The sequence below is a fragment of the Oryctolagus cuniculus genome, chromosome 10, assembly GCF_051225735.1.
Source record: "Oryctolagus cuniculus isolate XC-2025 breed Fujian yellow rabbit chromosome 10, ASM5122573v1, whole genome shotgun sequence".
In the NCBI taxonomy this organism is placed as follows: domain Eukaryota; kingdom Metazoa; phylum Chordata; class Mammalia; order Lagomorpha; family Leporidae; genus Oryctolagus; species Oryctolagus cuniculus.
The window spans coordinates 119,309,917-119,330,406 of record NC_142876.1 but is presented as its reverse complement, the minus strand read 5'-3'; the positions used below and the strand labels follow the sequence as shown (position 1 = coordinate 119,330,406).

Genomic DNA, 20,490 nt, shown 5'->3' with positions numbered 1-20,490 from the left:
TATGAAAAATAACTATTTCAAGTTTTCTTTAAAAAGTAATTTTGTTTGGGATGGGCATTGTAACGCATCATGCTAAGCCACCTCTTAAGATGCTCACATCCCGTATCGGAGTGCCCGTTTGAAGTCTTGGCTACTCTGCTTTTGATCTGGCTTCTTTCTGATGGATCTGGGAAGGCATTGGATGATGGTCCAAGTTCTTGGGTCCTTACTTCCCTTGTGGGCACCAGGATGGAGTTCTGGATCCCCGACTTTGGCTTAGCTCAGCACTAGCTATTGTGGGCATTTGGGAAATTAACTAGCTGAGGAAGATCTCTCTGTCACTCTGCCCTTGAAATAAATAATCTATATTTTTAAGATACCCTGTTTTACCTATTTCTTTAGTATCTGAGTTAAAGAAGATAGCTGCTTTCTTTTAACTGCTTCTGCATTTAATTTGTTGTGATAGTTTGTTTTGGTTGAAGACTATGAAGAAGATCTGGCCTTACACAGATAATGTAGTTGGAAAAGAGCAAACTTCATATATCCTATGCAAGAATCTGTAAGATTTCAGGAATTCTCAAACACTCAAAAGTCCTGGTGAAGAATTACTTTTTTTTCTGCTTGTGAAGTCATGGTATTTTATCATTTCATTTATTGTCTGGAATATTCCTCCTCAGTTTTTGGCTCTTGTAAGATACAGTTGGAATATAAAAGGCAAGATAAGTGCTGTTGTTTTCCGCCTTATGTACAGAGTTTTTAGAAACTTAGCAACCTCCAAACATAATCAGTGAAGTAGTAGTATTGTTTACTCAGGATTTTGACATGTTTGTTTTTTACAGTCTGTGAAAGTCTCAGTTGTAGGGACTTGGTAACTTTTATTTCAAATTCATTACAACTTCAGAGTCTAATCTTTGCCCCTTTTCCTCTTCCTCCAAGTCCCATTTTCGACTAATACCAATGTAATTTTTCTTTGTCTTGGACCATAGCACAGTTTTAGGAAGACAGAACAGTGTGATTGTTGGAAAGTGAGTTTTTGTTTAGCGTTTTCATTACTTCTTGCCTTGGTGTTTATCCCTTTAGAAGTACATGGACCACATGGCTGGCGCCGCGGCTCACTAGGCTAATCCTCTGCCTTGCGGCGCCGGCACACCGGGTTCTAGTCCCGGTCGGGGCGCCGGATTCTGTCCCGGTTACCCTTCTTCCAGGCCAGCTCTCTGCTATGGCCCAGGAGTACAGTGGAGGATGTCCCAAGTGCTTGGGCCCTGCACCCCATGGGAGACCAGGAGAAGCACCTGGCTCCTGGCTTCGGATCAGCGCGGTGTGCCGGCCGCGGCGGCCATTGGAGGGTGAACCAACGGCAAAAAGGAAGACCTTTCTCTCTGTATCTCTCTCTCACTGTCCACTCTACCTGTCAAAAAAAAAAAAAAAAAACCATAAATGCTTTAAAAAAAAAAAAAGCAGTACATGGACCAAAAATTACAGTGTTTTGAGTTCACTTGGGTTAGTTCTGTGTAGTTAGGCCACCAGCTTGATATACAATGAAGTGGATTTGTTTCAGTGCACTTTCAGATTATTTAGGAATTACTTTTTTTATAATTATGTGAAATTCTTAAATGATTTTTAAGTAAAATTTACAAACTGGGTGTTGGAAGAATCTAACTTCTATCCTCTTCCACCCTGTTAAGACTTGAGAGGCGGTGCTGTGGTGTAGTTGATTAAGCCTCCACTGGGAGCGCCGCATTCCATATGCGTGCTGGTTCGAGTCTGGGGGGATCTACTTCGATCCAGCTCCTTGCTAATGTGCCTCGGAAAGCAGTGGAAGATGGCTGAGGTGCTTGGGCCCCTTAATCCACTTGGGAGACCCAGAAGAAGCTCCTAGTTCACTGCCCCATCTCCAGCCGTTCTGACCATTTGGGGAGTGAACCAGCAGGTGGAAGGTGTCCCTTTCTGTCTACAACTCTTCTGTTTCCCTCTCTCCGTTTGTAACTGCCTCTCAAATAAATCTTTAAAAAAAAAAAAAAAGATTTGAAAAATTCATCATGAGTGTTCAAAATGCCCTCCCCCTTTGGTCATAATGTTTCTAATATAAGAAGCATTTAAGTTAGTTTACTGAAACTGCATCCTGAATTTTTCAATGCCTGGCATTCCATGTTCCATGGAATAGGAACATGGATGCCTCTGCTCATTTTTAGAAACCAGACTTTGTTAGAGTTAATAGTTCTAGATAAAGAACATCTCCAGTAAAAATTCAGTTTCTCTCTTTTTTTTTAGAATTGTTTATTTTATTTGTTAGAATTGTTTATTTTATTTGAAAGTCAGAGTTTATATAGAGAAGAAGAGGTAGAGAGAGAGGTCTTCCATCTGCTGGTTCACTTCCCAATTGGCTACAAGGGTCAGAGCTGTGCCGATCCAGAGCCAGGAGCTTCTTTTGAGTCTCCCACGTGGGTGCAGGGGCTCAAGGACTTGGGCCATCTTCTCCTGCTTTCCCAGGCCATAGCAGAGAGTGGATTGGAAGTGGAGCAGCCGGGACTCGAACCGATGTGCGTATGGGATCCTGCCACTGCAGGTGGCAGCTTTACCTATTACTCCACAGTGCCAACCCTCTTTTTGTTTGAGGTAGAGAAATGGCCCATCCACTGGTTTGCTTACCAAATAAATGGAATAGCCAGGACCAGGCCAGTACTTGGTTCTGGGGCACTTACGTACATGGTGGAAACCCTAGTACCTGAGCTGTTGCTGCAGCCTACCAGTATGCACAGTACTTGCCCCCAAATTATCTTTTTCGCAGTCCCCCCCACCTTTTTTTTTTTTTTTTTTTTTTTTGAGATTTATTTGAAAGGCAGGAGAGACAGAGATCTCGCATCCTTGATTCACTCCCTGAATGCCTACAACAGCCAAATTTGGGCCAGGCTGAAGCAGAAAGCACGAACTCCATCCTAGTGTCCCATGTAGGTGGCAGGAATTCAAGCACTTGGGCCATCTTCCGCTGTGTCCCGGGCACATCAGCAGAAAGCAGGATCAGAAGCACAGAATGGCCAGGACCGCAGTATGGGATGGTGATGTACCAAGAGGAGGTTAACCTGCTGCACTGTAATACCAGCTCCAAAATTATCTCTTGAAATACAGCGTTGTGTTTGTCTGGAGATTCAGGTACATTTGAGATAGTGCTGTTACTTGTCATGGAGAGCTGAAACCCAAGCACTGTGATGCAGGATGTGGGCATCCCTAGGAGTGTCTCAGCTGCTTCACCAAACACACACCTCCAGTAGCACTTCTTGAACGGTTCACCCTTAGATTAGACCTGAGTCAGTTACTTAGAAAGGATGTCATCTGCTTTTTGTCTTTTAAAATTAAGTTAATTGATTTTATAAATTTTCCATTAAGGGCTAGGTGTTTTTTTTTAAAGAGTCACAGAAAGAGGTAGAGACAGAGCAGAGAGAGGTCTTCCATCCACTGGTTCACTCCCCAGATGGCTGCAACGGCTAGAGCTGCGCCGATTTGAAGCCAGGGGCCAGGAGCTTCTCCTGGGTCTCCCACGGGGGTGTAAGGGCCCAAGGACTTGGGCCATCCTCCACTGCTTTCCCAGGCCACAGCAGAGAGCTAGACCGGAAGAGGAGCAGCCAGGACCAGAACCGGCCCCCCATATGTGATGCCAGCACCTCAGGCCAGGTCTTTAACCTGCTGCGCCACAGTGCGGGCCTAAGGGGCTAGGTTTTAAATACTAAGTCTGTTTTGTCTTTCCTAATTATAAGGCACCATATTTCAGGAATGTATCACATTCTAATTTGTGATACAGACTAGAAACATTAAACCAGTGTATGTCAGATAGGTAAGTAATAGTTAATGAGAATGTGTTCAGAAGCTGGATAGATCTGGGTTCAGATTCTTTCTGCAGTTTATTGTTCTGGCCTTGGCCATGTTACTTGGTGGGTTTAATTCTTTGGTGGAGTAGGGATAGTACCTCCTTATAAAGTTGTTGTGGGCATTACATGAATTAATGTGTAAAAAGTGATTAAAGAAATAGTGGCTGCTACAAAATAAGCACCCATTGATGTTAGATTTTCTTTTGAAAGTTATTATCTTGCATATTTGATGAGTTTTTTAAACTCTTAATTTGCAGCTTACTTAGCATAAGTAATATTCCTATGCTTTAAGCGGCACCTGATTTTTGTGGCTCCAATGTGTGAAAAGAACTCACTTTGTTAACAAAGGAGTAATTGGCATCTTGCCAGAATTTGTTTGACGCTTTTTTACTTTATGAACATGCCAGTGCTAATTTGCTTACTGTAAAGATAAAATCACATTTAAAAATTTAATAGAGAAGGGCGCTTTAATAAAACGCAAATTCTTTTCAGGATTCAATGTCCCTTTTTAGAACTTGTGTTATTTGAAATAACTTTATGGTACCATGTATGCTAGTTGGAGTTAGGGGAGTTTTTTAAACTCTAGAAATTTAAGGTTATCTACCTTTTAAGTGCCTTCAAATAAAGCTGTAACACTTGTTCATTCATGTTTGTTTTTATACTTTGAGGTTGAGAATGAGATTCAGGTGTGCTAAAAGCGAATTTAGATTTTAGCTAGGGAAATGAGAGGAAAGAACAAAATGGACTGAAATTACCCCCGCAACCCCCAAAAATGCCAATCTAAAATGCATACATGAGGGCAGGCATTTGGCACAGTGCAGTGGTTAAGATGCTGCCTAAGATGCCCTCACTCCGTGTCAGTGCTGGTTTCTTTTTTTTTATTATTTATTTATTTATTTATTTATTTTTTTTTGACAGGCAGAGTGTACAGTGAGAGAGAGAGAGAGAGAAAGGACTTCCTTTTGCCGTTGGTTCACCCTCCAATGGCTGGTGCGCTGCGCCCGGCGCACCGCGCTGATCTGATGGCAGGAGCCAGGTACTTCTCCTGGTCTCCCATGGGGTGCAGGGCCCAAGGACCTGGGCCATCCTCCACTGCACTCCCGGGCAGTGCTGGTTTCAAGGAGCCCCCTGCTCTACCTCCAGTCCAGCTTCCTGCTAATGTGCATCCTGGGAGTCAGTAGGTTCTGGCTTAAGTACTTGGGTCCTTTCCACCCATGAGGGAAGCCCAAATGGAGTTCCTGGCTCCTGGCTTCAGCCTGGTACAACTTTGGCTGTTGCAGAGTGAACTAGCAAACGGAAGACCTGTCAGGCTTTCAGATAAATAAAACTTTTTTTAAAATTTCATGTTTTGTGCTTTTAAAAAATCTTCTAGAGATACATGCTGAAATATTTGTGGATGAATTGATAGGTTCTCTGGGGTTTGCTTTAGAATAGAGAGGAGGTAATAGATAAAATAAGATTGATTATGGCCGGCGCCAAGGCTCAATAGGCTAATCCTCCACCTAGCGGCGCCGGCACACCGGGTTCTAGTCCCAGTCGGGGCACCGGATTCTTTCCCAGTTGCCCCTCTTCCAGGCCAGCTGTCTGCTGTGGCCCGGGAGTGCAGTGGAGGATGGCCCAAGTGCTTGGGCCCTGCACCCGCATGGGAGACCAGGAAAAGCACCTGGCTCCTGCGCAGTGCGCCGGCCGTGGTGGCCATTGGAGGGTGAACCAACGGCAAAAAGGAAGACCTTTCTCTCTGTCTCTCTCTCTCTCACTGTCCACTCTGCCTGTCAAATAAAAAAAAAAAAAGATTGATTATGATAATTGTTGAGACAGGATGGCAACGAGTACAGTGAATTTTACCATATAGTGGTACTGATAAGCTTGCTTGAAATGTTTCATAATAAAAACTTCTACATTGTAAAATAAAAATTTCCATAGACTTGGCTATAATGTCCCCACCCTGGTAAAGCTGACGACAGTAGTAAACATAACCAGATGTTTCAGTCAATCCCTGTTAGTGCTGCTTGCCCTTAGAGACCAGTTCCTCTCGTGACTAACACATGATGTTTCCAATCAATACAAAAATAGAATGACCTACATAGATACTTAATTACTTTGTATCTTAAAGAAATTGTACAGATTCTAGAAAGCATTCCTAACCAGAAGATTAAGGAATCAAATTGGTTATTTAATAGTTTGTTTAATGTACAATAGATCTCATTTTATGAGACAATTTAGTTTCTAAAGAAATAGAAATACCAGATTGATGCTAGTTAACATTTGTGTAAGAAAACCAAGAGGATATTTGAGGTAAGGATGTGGATTATTCTGTGGCAACTAGCAAATCTTAGTGCCAAGTTACCGTAAGACTTCTCTACTTGATACAGTTGTCTCTGAAGCAGGAAATTAGATGATCTTCCCTGTGGCCTCTCTTGTGTTCTTCCCTAATATTGTAAGCCAACATACCAAAATTGGATCCCTGCAGTGTACAAAATATCTTGGTAGGCTCTTTTGTGAAAATTAGCTCACTTAATTTTTAGCCATGCTAGGAAAAGCCGTAATCAAAGTGATCACACAACTACTCAAGGAGCAAGTCTGTATAATTCTTAGATCTTTTCATTGTTACCATAGCACTTGTGTACTTGTCTACCTTTTCCTTGCCTCCTGAATTTGGGTACTGCTGCCCATTTGTACTCTCATTTTTTTTTTTTTTTTAAGATTATTTGCCTAAAATTTCATGACGTTTCTGGGATACAGATAGAGAAAAGAAGTGACTGAGTGCTTATGGAGTGTTCACTCTGTATACTAGAGCCATTGTTGATTCTGACTTCTTTTGTGGGGAACAGGAATACCCCACCGCTCAGTCACTTTGGACCACCTTTGTCCCAGACTGACGGCAGTTCAGGAGAGGATACAATATAGAGCAGAAGCCTATAAATCCTTCAGAGTTTTACATCACATTTTGTCTTTGCGTTTTTCTGGGGCAGAAGGTTTATAGTCTTGATCAGAGAAATCTGTGGCCACTGCCACCACCCCCAAAGCGTTAAGAGCTGCAGGTACCGTTAGGACTGGTTCCTAGGAAGCAGCAGATACTAGAGGCAGTTAATCAGTCTGAAGCCTGGGAAGATGCTCTTCTGGAGGAATGGGGCCAAGCAGCAAACCACCTTGAAGCTCAACTGTGAAAGCAGTTTTTTGTGATTTTTTTATTTATCTAATTTATTTAAAAGGCAGAGTGACAGAGAAGGGGGTAGGGTGAGGAGAAAGAGAAAGAGATATTTTATCCAGTGGTTCATTTCCCAGATTACCACAACAGCCAGGGCTGACCCAGGCCAAAAGCAGGAGCTAAGAACTTCATCGAGGTCTTCCATGTTAGTGGCAGAGGTTCAGGTACTTGGACCATCTTCTGCTGTTTTCCTGGGCTCGTTAGCAGAGAACTTAATCAGAAGCGGAACAGCTGGGATTCTAGCCGTTGCTCCCATATGGGATGTTGCAGACAGCAACTTAACCCACTGTGCCAGCCTCTTTGTGTGTTTTTTTGTTTGTTTGTTTGTTTTTTGGACAGGCAGAGTTGGACAGAGAGAGACAGAGAAGGGTCTTCCTTTTCCGTTGATTCACCTCCCAAATGGCTGCTACGACTGGCCAATCTGAAGCCAAGAGCCAGGTGCTTCCTCCTGGTCTCCGATGCTGGTGCAGGGCCCAAGGACCTGGGCCATCCTTCACTGCACTCACGGGCCACAGCAGAGAGCTGGACTGGAAGAGGAGGAACTGGGACAGAATCCGGCACCCCAGCCAGGATTAGAACCCAGGGTGCCGCAGGCAGAGGATTAGCCTAGTGAGCTGCAGCACTGGCGTCACTTTTTTTTTTTTTTTTAAGATTTGTTTATTTGAAAGTCAAATTTACACAGAGAGAGAAGGAGATACAGAGACAGAGAGAGGTCTTCCATCTGCTGATTCACTCCCCAATTGGCTGCAATGGCCAGAGCTGCAACCCAGGGTGACTTTTTGAATATTGCTGCTAGAGCAAATGGAGAGCCAGTTACTATTTTCATATACGGATGTGAGAGGAGTTGGGATTAATAGATGAAAAGTGGCCGGCGCCGCGGCTCACTAGGCTAATCCTCCGCCTAGCGGCGCCGGCACACCGGGTTCTAGTCCCGGTCGGGGCGCCGGATTCTGTCCCGGTTGCCCCTCTTCCAGGCCAGCCCTCTGCTATGGCCAGGGAGTGCAGTGGAGGATGGCCCAGGTGCTTGGGCCCTGCACCCCATGGGAGACCAGGAAAAGCACCTGGCTCCTGGCTCCTGCCATCGGATCAGCGCGGTGCGCCGGCCGCAGCGCGCCGGCCGCGGCGGCCATTGGAGGGTGAACCAACGGCAAAGGAAGACCTTTCTCTCTGTCTCTCTCTCTCTCACTGTCCACTCTGCCTGTCAAAAAAAAAAAAAAAAATAGATGAAAAGTAATATTGAACCCGAGTGGATTTCTTAAGAACTTTAAATTCATTGAGGAGCCATTGGTTGTGTGATTCTTTTAATTTTTTAATTATTTTTTATTGTTTTAGAATCCAGAAATGAGTTTAAGGATATCCTTGATTATACAGAAGGGCTTCATGGTTGCTTAGTTCAGGATACAAGGGGTACCCCTCCCCCTTTATTTTTTATTTATTTGAAAGGCAGAGTTACGCAGAGAGAGAAAGGTCTTCCATCCGCTGCTTCACTCCCCAATTGACCACAACAGCTGGAGCTGCGCTGATCTGGAGCCAGGAGCTTCTTCTGGGTCTCCGATGCGGGTGCAGGAGCCCAAGGACTTGGGCCATTTTCTACTTTCCCAGGCCACAGCAGAGCGCTGGATGGGAAGTGGAGCAGTAGGGACTTGAGGCAGTGACTTCACCTGCTGCACCACAACGCCGGCCCCAGGAGTGCCCTTTTAAGGCAGGGGTCTTTGTTTTTGTTTTGTGATCGTCATCTTTAGTGTTGTTCAGTGTTTTTTTTTTTTTTGGGGGGGGGGGATACACTGTTTAATCCTGTCTTGGCTAAATAGATGATGATCTTTGAGGACATAAAGTGAAAGGCCTCTGTGCAAAAGTATTGTTAAATTCTGAATGTTTGTATTGGTTACCCAGTGTTGGAAAAGGAAATACAGTACTCAAAACAATAATGGTGAGCATTTAGAAACATTGCATGCAGGAAAAAATAAGTATATAAATAGAAGATATTTGAAGGAAAAGAAAAATAGCAGATAAGTGAAAATCCTAGCATCTTTGTGTTTTGCTCCATTTTGTTCAGTGCCAGAATTCTGCGTTTTGCAAGCTCCTCTGTAACAGGAAAAACCAACAGTAATAATAGCTGAAAAAATGTGATTGTTTTTTATAAAAAGGTTTAGAGCCGTTTATGCCAATTACATTCATTAACTAAAAACTGCTTTTTTTATTAGTATCCTGGAACTAGTTTAAGAATTAATGAGCATGTGTGTCAATATTTTAAAATAATTTTTCATTTTAAGATCTCCAGAGAAAGTGCTTGCAGTGTATAAGTTAACTGTTTTTAATGTTTTGAATGATAGTGTATTGAGGGTTCTCAGCTAGACAGGGATGTCTATCCTGAGAGGCCGCCAGGGGAGTACGTGTTCACCATTCCAAAGATTTCATTTACTCGGTAACCTCATACATGAAAGATTACAAGTAGATTTCTTGTTCAGGCAAAACTTATCAATGCATATTAGTATTTTTTGGGTTGATCATTGTCTTACATTGCTGTCCCTTTTAAAAATACGAGTTATTCTGAGATTAGTTTCATTGTTACCAGTATCACTTCATTGAGTACAAACAGACTGATGTCATAAAAATAATTAGTTACAATTTTTTAAAGATTTATTTGAAAGGCCACAAGGGCCATAACTGATCCAATCTGTAGCCAGGAGCTTCCTCCAGGTCCCCAGCTTGGGTGCAAGGGCCCAAGCCCTTGGTCCATCTTTGGCTGGTTTCCCAGGCACATGAGCAGGGAGCTGGTTCGGAAGTGGAGCAGCTGGGACTATGGGATGGTGGCGTTGCAAGTGGCAGCTTTACCTGCCGTCCTACAGCCACTAGCCTCTGCAATTTTTTTTTTTTTTTTTTTTTGAAAGTCAGAGTTACACAGAGGAGAGAGAGGTCTTCCATCCGCTGGTTCACTCCCCAGTTGTTCACAATGGCCAGAGCTGTGCCAATCTGAAGCCAGGAGCCAGGAGCTTCCTCGAGGTATCCCACATGGGTGCAGGGGCCCAAGGACTTGGGCCATCTTCTGCTTTCCCAGGCTATAACAGAGAGCTAGATTGGAAGTGGAGCAGCTCGGACTCGAACCAGCACTCATATAGGTGCCAGCGCTTTAGGCCAGGGCATTGATCCACTGTGCCACAGTGCCGGCCCCCTACAATTAATTTTTATTAAGAAATGTTAATGATGAAGACATTTTGAATAGCCATATTTGTACTAACTGTGAAACATTTACATCACCCAGAAAATCCAGCAACTGATGTATTGCATAAGCTTTTTAATCATTCAAACTTCTGCGAAAGAATGATGGCCTTTGATTCCGTTTCACCACCACCTGTCGTTATGATAAGCCCCTCTTATATATTCATCGGTAGGGTAAACAAAGGACAGCTCCACTCAACACTTGTTGCAGGCACAAATGATACTTTTAGGATTTTCTATAAAATAATCCTGGTAAGGGATGAGGTTGCAGCTAAAATAATACTGGCTATGAGCTGATTGTTAGTACCCCATAGGGCACTCAGGAGTTTTCTCTGGTTTTTGTTTGTTTGACATTTTCATAATAAAGAATTTTTTTTAAGATACAAACTACAAGCCGGCGTGGCTCAATAGGCTAATCCTCCACCTTGCGGCGCCGGCACACCGGGTTCTAGTCCCGGTTGGGGCGCCGGATTCTGTCCCGGTTGCCCCTCTTCCAGGCCAGCTCTCTGCTATGGCCAGGGAGTGCAGTGGAGGATGGCCCAGGTGCTTGGGCCCTGCACCCCATGGGAGACCAGGAAAAGCACCTGGATCCTGGCTCCTGCCATCGGATCAGCGCGGTGCGCCGGCTGCAGCGGCGGCCATTGGAGGGTGAACCAACGGCAAAGGAAGACCTTTCTCTCTCTGTCTCTCTCTCTCACTGTCCACTCTGCCTGTCAAAAAAAAAAAAAAAAAAAAAAAAAGATACAAACTACAGACATTGACCTTTTGCCTAGTGATTAAGGTTCCACTTGGGATACCTACATGCCGTACTGGGAGTCCTGGGTTTGAGTCCCAGCTTTGTTCTTGATTGTATGTTCCTGCTAGTCAACACTTGAGGAGGCAGCAGATGATGACTCAAGTATGTAGGGGCCTGCTACCCATATGAGAGATCCAAAGTGAGTTCTGGGCTCCTGGCTTGGAGCTATGGCCCATCTTCTACTGTTGCAAGCACTTGGGAAGGGAATTAGAGCTCTCCCTCTCCCTGTCACTCTGCCTCTCAAATAAATCAATGAAACAAAATTTTAAAGGTAAGAAAACTGGCTAATGGCTAACTAACAAAGATTGTCTTGTTCCATTTAGGCAAAAGAGTTTGAACTAACCCAATAAGCATTAAGAGAGCCATTGTAGACTCCTAATAATGGGATGATAATTATCAAAGTTATTATATTCTTGAAAGGTTAACGTCATGGAAAAATGTAGAGTAAATTTGGGAATTGACAGCCCAGATATGGTGAGACCAGTTCACTGGCACAGTGCTGTTTTGAAATCATAAGGGTAAATAGTGTTGAGAAATGGATTGCTAAAAAAGAATCTGAAACACTTCAAAGTAAAAAAAAAAAAGATCGGCATCTAGGCTCCCAGGCCGGTACTAGTGTCGGCACAAAAAAGGAGAGGTTTATATCTTCTATTTGGCCAGGGCATGGATTTGTACCATGCGGGTTATCTAATATGATGGAGTATACCAAATAAATTTGTAGCTGTGGTGTATTAAGTCAATATTTTGGATCTTTTAGTAAATTATTATAGATAAGCCTCATAGTTTGTAGGCATCTTTTCTTTCCAAAGGTGATTTAAGTTGAAGCATCGTATTTTACTCGTAAGGCAGAACTGGTAGAATAGTTTGGATAACTTGTTTGAAAACGAAGGGCCCAGATCTTTTAGTTAACTTGCATTTTCAGTCAGAATTCTGGAGATGCCAGCTAGATTACAGATGGTTGGCATAATTTGTTCCGGGAGAAGAAATTTAGAGCTTGGTGCACTCTGTTAAAAAAAATTAGTTATCTCAAGGGACAACATTAAGACTACTCTGGGAGAGGCACCCACTGGTTCACTTCCCCAAATAGCCAAATTGGCTGGAGCTGGGCTGATCAGCAGCCAAGAAGTTTTTCCGGGTCTGCCACAAATGTGCAGAGGCCCAAGTACTTGGGCCATGTTTTGCTGCTTTTCCAAGTCATTAACCAGAGGAGCTGAGCTGGAATTGGAGCATTCAGGACTTGATCTGCACAGGCCCCAGTACTATGGTTTTGAAGTACTGTTTGATCTAGGCTTTATTTTAAAGATCTCAATGCAGACTTAACTGAGAAAGCAACTGATATCTAAGAACTTCAGAGAACAGTAGCACATCTATTCACTAGTAGTATTAAAGCTGGATCCCATAACTGTTAAGAATTTGCATTTGATTTTCATGTTAGGACTTCCATAATACAGTCTTCTAGGGAACAGACTCTGTAAGGGAAATTAGGATTAAAATTGTTTTAAACCTTATACGAACTTAGTCCTCCTGCCATGTGAATCCAGAACTCAAGTATGTGTGGAAATATAAGATTTTTTTTTAACTTTCCGGATTCTTCCTAATAAATATGCTCAAGCCGTCTATCAGTTCCACTTAGAGGAATTTGTCCTAAGGAAATGTTGGTGCGCATGGTGTGAGGAATGCAGCATTGCAATCCGAGCACCCACCTGCAGAAGGCTTTTGAGATTCTTATGGAGCCATCAGATAGAGCACTGTGCCCCCTGCAGGAGGGGAAGTGTTCATACAGAGATGCCCAGAACACTGCTACATGGAAAAGCAAGTCACTTAGCAGTAGGATTTAGCACTTCTTACCTTTGAGGGTGAGGTATTAAAAGGGAGTTTGTTTTTTCCTATGTTCTTGTAATATTTGTGTATTTTTACAAATTTTGATTTTTGTAACAAGTCAACTATGACTGTATTGATAGGGGAGGGGAACCTTCTGTATAGGTACCATCTGGTCTGCCAAGTAATCAGAGAATTTATATGGTCAGGTTCTTGTCTGTGTGTTTTGAGTATTCTTGCTGCCCATTAGCCTTCATTCTTCTCAGGGTTTTTCATGAGATCCATCAGTGATAAGTTTGTTTGTTTTTAAAGAGAGATTTCTTTATTTATTTATTTGAGAGAGAAAGAGCTGGTTCACTCCCCAGATGGCTGCAACAGTCGGAGCTGGGCCAATCCGAAGCCAGAAGCCAGGAGCTTCTTGCAGGTCTCCCACACAGGTGCAGGGGCACAAGGTCTTGGGCCATCTTTTACTGCTTTTCCAGGCCATAACAGAGCTAGATCAGAAATGGAGCAGCCGGGACTCAAACCAATGCGCATATGGTATTACTGGCTTTACCTGCTACGCCACAGTGCCAGCCCCAGTGATAAGTTTCTATAAAAGACTCTTCACTGGTAAACTATGCAGTGGGTTAGAATTGCCTTTGGAGAAAGGATGCTGTTTTCCCTTCTGTTTGGCTTAATTGTAGAGATACATTATAGGATTCTCCCCCTCCTTCTTAGTGCTTGTGAAAATGTAATACTTGGTACATAGGCAGACCTTAAATTTGCCCACCTTTCCTACTTTGGATTAAAAAAAATCTTGAAATAACATTTACCAATTTTTATATACATAGTAATTATTTATTCACTTGTTTGTTGAATGATGGATGAAGAAAAAATATGGAAGGACCTATATACTACTAATTCCCAACAGAGACAATTTTAATCTGGACTTGTTTGTCTCATGTTGCACCAATAATATTTGATGACTAATAAATGACAATTAGTTGTAATTCATGTGTTGCTATCTAAAGGAAGTAATAATTGCTTTAATAAATAGATTCTATACATAGAAATCTTAATTTTCTTCTGAACACCACCAGTGTGTGTGTGACTGCTTACAAATTAATACTTTTGTGGGCCGGCGCCACAGCTCAATAGGCTAATCCTCCACCTAGCAGCGCCGGCACACCGGGTTCTAGTCCCAGTCAGGGCACCGGATTCTGTCCCGGTTGCCCCTCTTCCAGGCTGGCTCTCTGCTGTGGCCCGCGAGTGCAGTGGAGGATGGCCCGGGTGCTTGGGCTCTGCACCCCATGGGAGACCAGGAGAAGCACCTGGCTCCGGCCAGTGGCGCGCCAGCCGTGGCGGCCATTGGAGGGTGAACCAATGGGAAAAAGGAAGACCTTTCTCTCTGTCTCTCTCTCTCTCTCACTATCCACTCTGCCTGTCAAAAAAAATAAAAATAAAAATACTTTTGTGGCTGTTTCTTTTTCTATAAAGAAGTAATGAATTAGACTCTAAACCTTAAAACTCTATGTTTTTGGCCAGCACCGTGGCTCACTTGGCTAATCCTCCGCCCTGTGGCTCCAGTACACCAGGTTCTAGTCCTGATTGCTCCTCTTCCAGTCCAGCTCTCTGCTGTGACCTGAGGGCAGTGGAGGATGGCCCAAGTGCTTGGGTCCTTGCACCCACATGGGAGACCGGATGGAAGCACCCGGCTCCTGGCTTCGGATCAGCACAGCGCCAGCCCTAGTGGCCATTAGGGGAGTGAATCAATGGAAAAGGAAGACCTTTCTCTGTGTCTCTCACTGTCTTTAACTCTGTCTCTCACTGTCTAACTCTGCCTGTCAAAAAATTTAAAAAATATATATGTGTTTACAAACTGGAGGAATTTGCCTAAATTAATAAAAATAAAATGGGTCTAATGCCTCTTAAATATGCATAATTAACTTCATCTAGAGTTAGTAAAAATAATTCACATTTCAAGGTTTAAGCATGAGGGCCAGCACCGTGGCTCAATAGGCTAATCCTCCGCCTTGCGGCGCCGGCACCCCGGGTTCTAGTCCTGGTCGGGGCACCGGGTTCTGTCCCAGTTGCCCCTCTTCCAGGCCAGCTGTCTGCTGTGGCCCGGCAGTGCAGTGGAGGATGGCCCAAGTGCTTGGGCCCTGCACCCGCATGGGAGACCAGGAGAAGCACCTGGCTCCTGGCTTTGCATCAGCGCGATGTGCTGGCTGCAGCGCGCCGGCCGCGGCAGCCATTGGAGAGTGAACCAATGGCAAAAGGAAGACATTTCTCTCTGTCTCTCTCTCTCTCACTGTCCACTCTGCCTGTCAAAAATAAAAAAATAAATAAATAATTATATAAAAAAAAGGTTTAAGCATGAAAACTCTGAATTCACAGAGGAGGAAGGTGTGGAAGTATGGGAGTGTGGAATGGAGTGGTTGGTAGCAGGTCCTAAAGGATGCCTGAGCCTCACCGTACAGTGTGACAGAATCTTCTAAGTCTTAAAAGAGTATTTCAGGTCTTTAGTTTAAAGACTATATGTTTGGAAGTGTCACCTTTATTTCATACTTAGAAGTGTAAATTTTTTCATATTCATATTTTTTTCTGAAGATTTATTTCTTATTTGAAAAGCAGAGTTACAGAGAGGGAGAGGCAGAGAGAGCTTCTATCTGCTGGTTCACTTCCCGAATGGCCACAATGGCTGGAGCTGGGCTGATCTGAAGCTAGAAGCCAGGGGTTTCTTCTGGGTCTCCCATGCGGGTGAAGTGGCGCAAGCACTTGGACCATCTTCAGCCACTTTCCCAGACCATAACAGAGAGCTGGATTGGAAGTGGAGCAGCCAGCACTCAGACAGGTGCCCGTATGGGATGCCTGCACCGCAGGCAGTGGCTTTACCCACTGTGCCACAGCTCTGGCCCTCTAATTGTTTTTAAGGTTACAAAGATTCACGGAATAGTATTAGTTGATCAGTAAATATCTGTTTATCATTGTGAACAGATTGTAAATAAAATACTCTTTTCTCTTCAATTTCAACTTAAGGCAATTTAAGATGATAGTATTTAGTTCCATCATAGTCTTATCCTGCAAGTACCACTAAAGGATGGTGTGACTTTGTAACAGCCTTTATTGATTAAAGTTTTCATCGGGAAAGAAATTCGTAGTATGTATTCACAGGGGGTTTTCTTTAAGTTAGGTTTTATTTGCCTCCTATTTTAGTAGCCTTAAAGCTTGTGTAGACATTAATTTATTACACTAAGCCCTACCCTGTTTGGGTAATAAATTTTCTAGGGCTTCCACCCCAAGAAAGAGTAAAAATTTAGGCAGAGAAACCAAGGGGGTAAAGTCATGTTGTAGAAGAGGGGAAAACAGGGAATTTTTTATCTTGATTCTAAATTACTAAGTTTTTTTTTTTTTTTAAGATTTGTTTATTTATTTGAAAGAGTTACACAGAGACTGGAGAGGCAGAGAGAGGAGAGAGGTCTTCCATCTGCTGGTTCATTCCCCAGCTGCCAGGAGCTTCCTCCAGGTCTCCAATGGGAGTGCAAGGGCCCAAGGAATTGGGCCATCTTCTGCTGCTTTCCCAGGCCATAGTAGAGAGCTGGATCGGAAGTGGAGCAACTGGGACACCAACCAGCGCTCTTATGGGATGCTGGCGCTTCAGGCCGAGCGTTAACCTGCTGCACCACAGCGCCAGCACCCTGAGCGTGTTTTAACAGTTATCCCAGTGTTTCTTTCCTTTTCCTCCTTCAGCCCTGAATTCCTGGATCCTTTGCCTGCAATAAATTGCTATTCTACACTTAAACCATCCCAATTACATGAGCTTTTCACTGCATCTCGGGTCACATCTTTATTTTTACAGTTCATCTCCTTAACTCCCAGTAATAACTCTTTTTTTCCTTCTTTTTTTTTTAATTTTTTCCATGTTTCCTTTTCCCACATTACCTAATATAGCAAAACTGAAATACAGGCTGTTGGAGAAGAGTAAAAATTATTTTTTAACCATATTTTTCACACATTCTTGAAAGGACTAGAGAATCACTTAAACTCATTTGCTACAGACTGTTGTATAGATGAGAGAAATCTGTGACTTAAAGACATTACATAAATTGCCTCAACTGGCTGGTGACACTACAAGAATTCATAAAAACTTGGAGCAGGAAGAAACACAATAAAGATTTTATTTCAAAAAATTTAGAGTTAATCTGTGTAAAGTGGTTTTTCCAAGGTCACCAAACAAATTGATAGGCTCCAGTTTCCTAAACATATACTGTGTTTTCCTGATACACTTTTCCTGCTCCCCAGGTAAGAAGCTGGTAAACCTGCAGTGTTTTTACTTGAGACACTTGAGTGTGGATTAGAAATGGACAATTAAGCATATTACACAGTTGACACATTAGTTCTCAAACAGGCTGGTCATAGAGGTAAAGTGCCATATACTGACTGCTTCTTAAACTGTCCTGTGATTTGAAAATTAAGTTCAAAGTAAGTTATCACACAAAAGAAAACCTTTAATATTATTTTCCCGTTCCCCTTTTTACTGTTTGTGTAGTAATCCAAAAGAAATTGAAGAAGTATTTAAACAATTCAACTTAAATGTACAACAAAATGTAACATACTGCATTTTACATGGTTTCAAAGATCTGTGAAATGAACTTTTCTGTCCCTTAACCATAGAGTATGCCTCTTTATGCTTTGAAGTCTTTGGGTGCTAGATTCCAGGGTAATTTTCACACATAGGGAAGCTACTACTTCCCTGAAGGTTTTCTTAGGGGAGTGAGGAATATAAATGTCAATTTTCAGTGTAAATATCTGTTGTCAGTATGCTTGAATTATACTCATAAGTAAAAATGCTCAGTGTTTTATTTAAAATTTAATAATGAATGATGGGGATTATAAAGTCAAAGATATTAAAAGAAAAAGGACAACTTGAGAAAATGGCTTGTGCATCTAAATGTATGAAACTGAAGAAGTGATTTAACATTGTGGTGGTTTATGGTGAGTCTTGATCAGAGATGGCTTCTTGGCTGGGCTGCTGTCTGCATAGGCTGTTAACAATTGTTTCTCTGGCAGCAGATCTTGTTCATCAGGATTGCATCATTTCTGGGAGAATGGCCAAGGTCCACAGCGTCAGTACAAAGACTGTCTGAAGCATGTGAGGCCTGTTCTCTTTTCTGCGCTGGCACTCCTCTTCCTGCCAGTCCTCTTCGCAGTATTACTGAAGCTGGCTTGTTCTAAATTTCTTTCATTGGATTGGTTGTTTATTGGACTCTTGTCTCCCAGCTGCTTCCGGCTCACCTGTCTGATGCAATTTCTTCTGAAATCTCTTTGGAATTGTTCTTAAAACATTTTTTGTTTGTCTTCTTTGAGAGTAACCAAACAGATCACACAAGTCTTGGGTGTTTTGCGGTTTATATAGGGAAGAGACCGTCAGGATGGTCAGAAACTACTGACAATTTCCGATTCCAGTTGAAAAGATAGGATAATGATACATCATTCCTGGCATGCTCTCTTTAACGTCCTTTTCCATGGAAACTGCTTATAAATGGTGACACCTCAAAAGGTTACATGGTAGCTGAAAACAGAGTACAGACTGGTTCTGATCCTGAATCCAACAACTTTTTGGTGTTCCTGTTGATTCTAATAGATTGTTCTTTTAATGGTTAAACTGATCAGATTGAATATTACATTCATTTTACTCCTGTTGTATGTATGCTTGTACTTAACTTTTTTGCTGATGCTAAAATAAAATCTGTTCCTTGGTTTTCTTCCTTTTACTAGCACTTTTGTGTACATTCTGTTTTTAGAAATTTTTAGTTTTTTTTTTTTTTTTAAGAATAGTTTATTTTCCAGCTTTTTAAAAGTTGGAAGAAAGCCACAAAAACATCAGCTTAAATTTCATGTACTTGACTACTTTGCAACTGGGATTCCATGAACAGCTTGTCATGTTTATTATATATTAGCATTCCATGTGTTGATAACTTAATGTGGCTAATGTTAAATTTGACTTGTTGGAGAAAACTAAGAAACTAAGGCGAACATTTTCCTCAAAAAATCCTGAGTATTCTTTTTTTTTTTTTTTTTTTTTTGACAGAGTGGACAGTGAGAGAGAGAGACAGAGAGAAAGGTCTTCCTTTGCCGTTGGTTCACCCTCCAATGGCCGTCGCGGCCGGCGCACCGCGCTGATCCGATGGCAGGAGCCAGGAGCCAGGTGCTTTTCCTGGTCTCCCATGGGATGCAGGGCCCAAGCACCTGGGCCATCCTCCACTGCACTCCCTGGCCACAGCAGAGAGCTGGCCTGGAAGAGGGGCAACCGGGACAGAATCCGGCGCCCCGACCGGGACTAGAACCCGGTGTGCCGGCGCCGCTAGGCGGAAGATTAGCCTAGTGAGCCGCGGCGCCGGCCAAAATCCTGAGTATTCTATTTTCATTTACTTTTAGAGACTAGAAAGTTAATTAAAGCTGCACATCTCACCATATTTTCCATTATGAAATGGACCACAAATAGAACTGACTCACTTTTATAAGTTGTATAGGCTAAGAGGATAAAAAGGATTGTGATGAGGAAAAAGAAAGAATATGAACTTGTAATTTAATAGCTGTTAGTAGGCACTTGTCTAACAAGTAAATTTAACATTCAGTGAAAGAAATGCCTCTAAATGTCAGAAGTTCAGTAGAGAAGAGGGGCACCTCTTAGGAGAGAGAAAAAAGAATCCCTTGGAAAATGGGCAAGAATTCTAATTTGAAGGAGAGAATAAGTGGTCAGTGTTGTAGTATTTACCACTTCTTAATTCAGACATTTCCTCCCTCACCTTTTATTTTGTTTCTGATTTTATTGGAGAATAAGATATGAAGGTTACAGAACAAAAATTTAGTATCAGATAGAACATAGAATGCTAAAAAAGGCAGTATATGATGCATAAATGAAACAATTTCAGTGAATGTATCGGTAGACTTCTAATCTGTGTCCATCAGTGCGATAGTTTACCATGCTAATTCATGTCTCAACTTTTTCTAGGTCTTCAGAGCTACTGGCAGATAATTTGGGGGGACTTCCTATCAGAGGTCTATATAAAGGTGACTGGCTCAAATAAATCCTTTTAATTCCTGGTGGGGTTTTTTTTGCATTTTAATAACCTGAAATCATGTTGTTAACAGAGGTGATCATAATTCATTCAGCAGATATTTCTCTGTCAGGCTTTATTCTGGTGAGATGGAGGAACTACAGTAGTAGATAAAACAGACCAAAATCCTTGTTCCTCTCAAAAGATTATATTCTGGTAGGAAGAGACAAAGTAACAGTGAAAATTTATCTTGGAAATTGTTCTACCTAGAGAAAGAGTTAATTCTTAATCTCTTGAGCACGCTTCTCCAAACAGAAGTTATAAACTACTGTAACTACTTGACTTGGTAAACTATACCAAGGAGTCTGTTGTTTAGTTGATAAAACTATTAAGAAAATTTTGTGAGGTGTTATGGCTCAGTGAATTAAACTGCTGCCTGCAATGCCAGCATCCCATGTGAACACCCATTTAAGTCATGGCTGCTTTGCTTCTGATCTGGCTCCTTGCTAATGCACCTGGGAAAGCAGCAGCAGTTGGCCCAAGTGGCCCTGCTACCCAAATGGG

At 42.5% G+C, this 20,490-nt stretch overlaps 1 protein-coding gene across 47 annotated transcripts in view; it reads left to right on the top strand.

Annotated features, from left to right (window-relative positions):
• SETD5 (SET domain containing 5) overlaps positions 1 to 20,490 on the top strand; it is an 84,453-nt gene that overhangs the window by 12,183 nt on the left and 51,780 nt on the right. For 24 of the 47 annotated variants that reach the window (XM_089306709.1, XM_089306719.1, XM_008249970.5 and 21 more), the window contains exon 2: positions 19,881 to 19,939. The exons of the other annotated variants lie outside the window; for them this stretch is intronic. The gene's annotated coding sequence lies outside the window, so the exon portion shown is untranslated. The remainder of the gene's footprint in view (positions 1 to 19,880; positions 19,940 to 20,490) is intronic. 47 annotated transcript variants of the gene reach the window in all.